At 41.7% G+C, this 5,387-nt stretch overlaps 1 protein-coding gene across 3 annotated transcripts in view; it reads right to left on the bottom strand.

The window, feature by feature from the left end:
• The window catches only part of LOC107104815, a 13,107-nt gene extending 8,339 nt beyond the window's left edge, over nt 1-4,768 (bottom strand). Inside the window, exon 1 of one of the 3 annotated variants that reach the window (XM_015404924.1) lies at nt 4,693-4,768. The gene's annotated coding sequence lies outside the window, so the exon portion shown is untranslated. Of the gene's footprint in view, nt 1-1,503; nt 1,642-4,692 lie in introns of those variants that run through there. The other 2 variants (XM_015404923.1, XM_015404925.1) reach the window with 2 other exon arrangements.
• Between the last annotated feature and the right edge of the window lie 619 nt (nt 4,769-5,387).

Genomic DNA, 5,387 nt, shown 5'->3' with positions numbered 1-5,387 from the left:
GTAATGTAGTTTGAAGTGCCTTGCCCAGGGGCAAAGCTGCATGACACAAAGAAACTCACAACCTTCTTCTATCCAGGTAGCCGGTCTAAGCAGCGAGCAACAGTTTCCCGCCTGAGATTTCAACCAATAAACATTCCAGCTAATGACAACAAAACAGGTTTTATTTTAAATTCATGACAAAAGACAAATGAATCCAGAACAAATGTTAATTTAAAACATCAACTGTTTCAAATAATGGAAACAAACAAACTGAATTCTACAGTTTATATGATTTAAACCAATCTTTACTATAAAACTCACATTTCTGTAAAACTGCTTTTAAAGCGTTTTAACATGCAGGAAGTTGGAAACAGCGGAACAGGAAAGGTTTTACTGTTTTAGGTGAATTTGAGCCTTTCAGAGAAAAAAAATTATACTTGACAATTATACCATACATTTAATATTGCAAGAATAAAAATAATGTAAAGTTCTCTCTTTGAAAATAAACGCCAGCAGTGTGAGCTGAATTAACTGCAGCTCAGTGATCAGAATTATTCACCTTTGCTATGAAAATCTGTAGCAAATCCTACTGTTAGAAAATCTTCATGTCCAAACAATATATTGTCAGAAGTAATGATAAATATTTGACTGTTTAGTGGATGAAATGGTCAGAGTGGAGGAACAGAAGCTTCTGGCCTCTCTGCTCTGCCCTGATTTAACCTGCTTGCTGCCATTCAGGTAAACCATTACGATCCTAACCTGACAACAGCCAGATGCATGTCTCGCTCCGCCTAGCTCCACTCGAGCTAGGCGGAGCGAGACATGCATCTGGCTGTTGTCAGGTTATGAAGATCCACCATCAATAGAAAAACCAAAAACTCTACAACAGCGATAAAATATCACCAGCAGCTTTGATAGGGCTGCAAGTTTGGATGATTTCTGAGGAAAGTTTCTAAAGTCCCCTGATCTCTGAGACTCACACAATAAAGCTTCAACAAAAGAAAAAAATTAAATGTACAATAAAGCTTATTCTATTGTGGCTGCTTAAGATTAACGGTTAAAAAAAAGGCCTGAGCTTATATAGTGCTTTTTCAGGTCACTGATGGTGGTGAGCTACATCGTAGCCACAGCTGCCCTGGGGTTCATCGACAGAAGCGAGGCCGCCGTACGCTGGCGCCACGGACCAGCGGGAATCTTGCCCAAGGACACGACACTGACAGCCAGAGCTCGAACCTACAACCGACCGATTGCAGGGCAAACTGCTGCACCTGATGCCAGCCTCATCCTCAGTCCCAACGGACTGATTTCCATCATGTAATGAAAAGCAGAGCCATTGCTGTCAAACATTTAAACTTAGGATTCAGATTAAAGGTGAATAAGCTGCAGTTTCAGAAACTAAATCTGGATTAAAGCTCTTTGTGAATCAACTCAGATGAACAAAAACTTCCATTCAAACACTAAAAATAGTCTAATAGCATATTGTTCCATCTCAGCTGTGCTGAACGGTCTATCTGTTGTACTCACTGTGCCTTCACTGCTGCTGCGTCTCTGTGAGCTGAGGAAGAGGAGGGAACGTCTGATGAAGCAGAATGAAAAACTAGAAAACCTTCCAAAGTTCACAGGGAGGAGTTTAAGCTCTGCTCCTTCTTTCTGAGCACAGACTCATAAACATGGAGGCTGGATGCAGTCGCTCTGATCGACCATGAAGAAAAACTGTGTCTGAAATGTGATGTTTTTGTGTGATCAGCTGGAAGCAGGTTTGCTTTACTCATTCCATTCTGCTCGTCATGTCCTGAATATGCACACCTGATATTAAACATAAACTCAACCTAACAAAGGTGCCGTTATACAGCCTGTAAAGCAAAGTTCAGTGAGGTCTTTGACCTCTGCATGTGGTTACTGTTTACACAGCCTCCTCTCAGCCTTGGTTGCTCCGGGTAGGAAGGTAAATGACTCAGCGGTTAAATCTCTGCACCTATGGCAGAGCGGTGGGTTACAACTCTGCCAGCAAAATCACTTTACTTTAGATCAAACATGTTTTACTGGAAAAACAATCTAGAAATAAGTGAAACATTTCTTAAATTTAGTGCATTTATCCTTAATTTAGTAAAATAAAGACAGTTCAATTGTGTTTTCTTATTTTAAATCTAAATTCTCTAAACAATTTTTCCATTAGCAAAATGTCTCTTTTATCTCCTCAATCCAAGAACAAATGTACTAACTTTAAGAAAAAAATGACTTATCTAGATTTTGATTCTTTCCAGAATGAAAATATAAAATGTCAAAGTCTAACTCAATGAGAAGATCAACTCTGTGTCTGTTTACCTACAGTCATGTCAGTCGTCCCGTCCTCATCAGGTCTGCCAGGTCCTCTGTCGGCCTGCTAACAGCCATCTGGAAGCTAGATCTGATTTTTTTAAACATATTTTCTGGTTCTCCACCCAAATGTGAAACCTCACCTCACACTGCCCAGCTTCACAAGGCCTTCATTTCAAACCCAGACTGTGTTTTATAACCTGTGTATTTTCTGTGCAGGTGAATCCTTACCATCTTACCATCTATGTTAAGAAAGAAAAACCAACCTTGAACAACAACCAATGCAGCGATAGAGTTGATTCCTTCCTGCTATCATTGCAGCCCCCACCCTCATACAGGGGAACAGGAGACCTCGCCTATTCAGCCAGGACAACATTCCCTTTGCGTGGGCCGACAGTGGCGTTGGATGTTGGAGTTTGCCCTGAAATCGGAGGGTTGACGGTTCAAGCCCCGGCTCTGACTTTCATTGTCGTGTCCTTGGGCAAGACCCTTCACCTGCATTGTCTACTGATGGTGGTCAGAGGGCCCAGTGGCGCCAGTGTACGGCAGCCCCTCTTCTGTCAGTGAGCCCCAGGGCAGCTGTGGCTACAATGTAGCTCACCACCATCGGTGAATGAATGGGTGAGTTTACTGACTTGAAAAAAGGCGCTATATAAGTAAAGGCCGTTTACCATTTAATGACCCCCCTTTCTGACAAAAGTGATTCTGTCTGCAAAGAGAGATTTAAAAGGAACAGTGCCACCAACTGATATAGAACTACAAATGCAATACAGAAACATGCTGTATTAATCAGTACGGAACGCATAAAGCGGTAGCTGAAGATAACAATTGGTGAGTAATGGGATCAGAGCAGCTGTAGGTGTTTGTTAGAGTGCAATTGTGTGTATAAGGTTNGTAATGTAGTTTGAAGTGCCTTGCCCAGGGGCAAAGCTGCATGACACAAAGAAACTCACAACCTTCTTCTATCCAGGTAGCCGGTCTAAGCAGCGAGCAACAGTTTCCCGCCTGAGATTTCAACCAATAAACATTCCAGCTAATGACAACAAAACAGGTTTTATTTTAAATTCATGACAAAAGACAAATGAATCCAGAACAAATGTTAATTTAAAACATCAACTGTTTCAAATAATGGAAACAAACAAACTGAATTCTACAGTTTATATGATTTAAACCAATCTTTACTATAAAACTCACATTTCTGTAAAACTGCTTTTAAAGCGTTTTAACATGCAGGAAGTTGGAAACAGCGGAACAGGAAAGGTTTTACTGTTTTAGGTGAATTTGAGCCTTTCAGAGAAAAAAAATTATACTTGACAATTATACCATACATTTAATATTGCAAGAATAAAAATAATGTAAAGTTCTCTCTTTGAAAATAAACGCCAGCAGTGTGAGCTGAATTAACTGCAGCTCAGTGATCAGAATTATTCACCTTTGCTATGAAAATCTGTAGCAAATCCTACTGTTAGAAAATCTTCATGTCCAAACAATATATTGTCAGAAGTAATGATAAATATTTGACTGTTTAGTGGATGAAATGGTCAGAGTGGAGGAACAGAAGCTTCTGGCCTCTCTGCTCTGCCCTGATTTAACCTGCTTGCTGCCATTCAGGTAAACCATTACGATCCTAACCTGACAACAGCCAGATGCATGTCTCGCTCCGCCTAGCTCCACTCGAGCTAGGCGGAGCGAGACATGCATCTGGCTGTTGTCAGGTTATGAAGATCCACCATCAATAGAAAAACCAAAAACTCTACAACAGCGATAAAATATCACCAGCAGCTTTGATAGGGCTGCAAGTTTGGATGATTTCTGAGGAAAGTTTCTAAAGTCCCCTGATCTCTGAGACTCACACAATAAAGCTTCAACAAAAGAAAAAAATTAAATGTACAATAAAGCTTATTCTATTGTGGCTGCTTAAGATTAACGGTTAAAAAAAAGGCCTGAGCTTATATAGTGCTTTTTCAGGTCACTGATGGTGGTGAGCTACATCGTAGCCACAGCTGCCCTGGGGTTCATCGACAGAAGCGAGGCCGCCGTACGCTGGCGCCACGGACCAGCGGGAATCTTGCCCAAGGACACGACACTGACAGCCAGAGCTCGAACCTACAACCGACCGATTGCAGGGCAAACTGCTGCACCTGATGCCAGCCTCATCCTCAGTCCCAACGGACTGATTTCCATCATGTAATGAAAAGCAGAGCCATTGCTGTCAAACATTTAAACTTAGGATTCAGATTAAAGGTGAATAAGCTGCAGTTTCAGAAACTAAATCTGGATTAAAGCTCTTTGTGAATCAACTCAGATGAACAAAAACTTCCATTCAAACACTAAAAATAGTCTAATAGCATATTGTTCCATCTCAGCTGTGCTGAACGGTCTATCTGTTGTACTCACTGTGCCTTCACTGCTGCTGCGTCTCTGTGAGCTGAGGAAGAGGAGGGAACGTCTGATGAAGCAGAATGAAAAACTAGAAAACCTTCCAAAGTTCACAGGGAGGAGTTTAAGCTCTGCTCCTTCTTTCTGAGCACAGACTCATAAACATGGAGGCTGGATGCAGTCGCTCTGATCGACCATGAAGAAAAACTGTGTCTGAAATGTGATGTTTTTGTGTGATCAGCTGGAAGCAGGTTTGCTTTACTCATTCCATTCTGCTCGTCATGTCCTGAATATGCACACCTGATATTAAACATAAACTCAACCTAACAAAGGTGCCGTTATACAGCCTGTAAAGCAAAGTTCAGTGAGGTCTTTGACCTCTGCATGTGGTTACTGTTTACACAGCCTCCTCTCAGCCTTGGTTGCTCCGGGTAGGAAGGTAAATGACTCAGCGGTTAAATCTCTGCACCTATGGCAGAGCGGTGGGTTACAACTCTGCCAGAAAAATTACTTTACTTTAGATCAACCATGTTTTACTGGAAAAACAATCTAACTATCCAACTATCACTCTACGTCGAAAACTGGGTCATTTTGCTCTGGGCTTGACAAGCTCAGGTATGAAGATCCAGCGGTAGACCTGATGGTGCCCGGCTCTCCAAAGAACACAGGGGCAAAAAGTGGGATGAGTCATAAGCAGCCTTTGCGGTTGATCT

The sequence above is a fragment of the Cyprinodon variegatus genome, unplaced genomic scaffold (assembly GCF_000732505.1).
Source record: "Cyprinodon variegatus isolate N-32 unplaced genomic scaffold, C_variegatus-1.0 Scaffold1899, whole genome shotgun sequence".
Taxonomy (NCBI): domain Eukaryota; kingdom Metazoa; phylum Chordata; class Actinopteri; order Cyprinodontiformes; family Cyprinodontidae; genus Cyprinodon; species Cyprinodon variegatus.
Note: the sequence above shows the minus strand (reverse complement) of the source record. Positions and strands in the feature narration are given on the sequence as shown.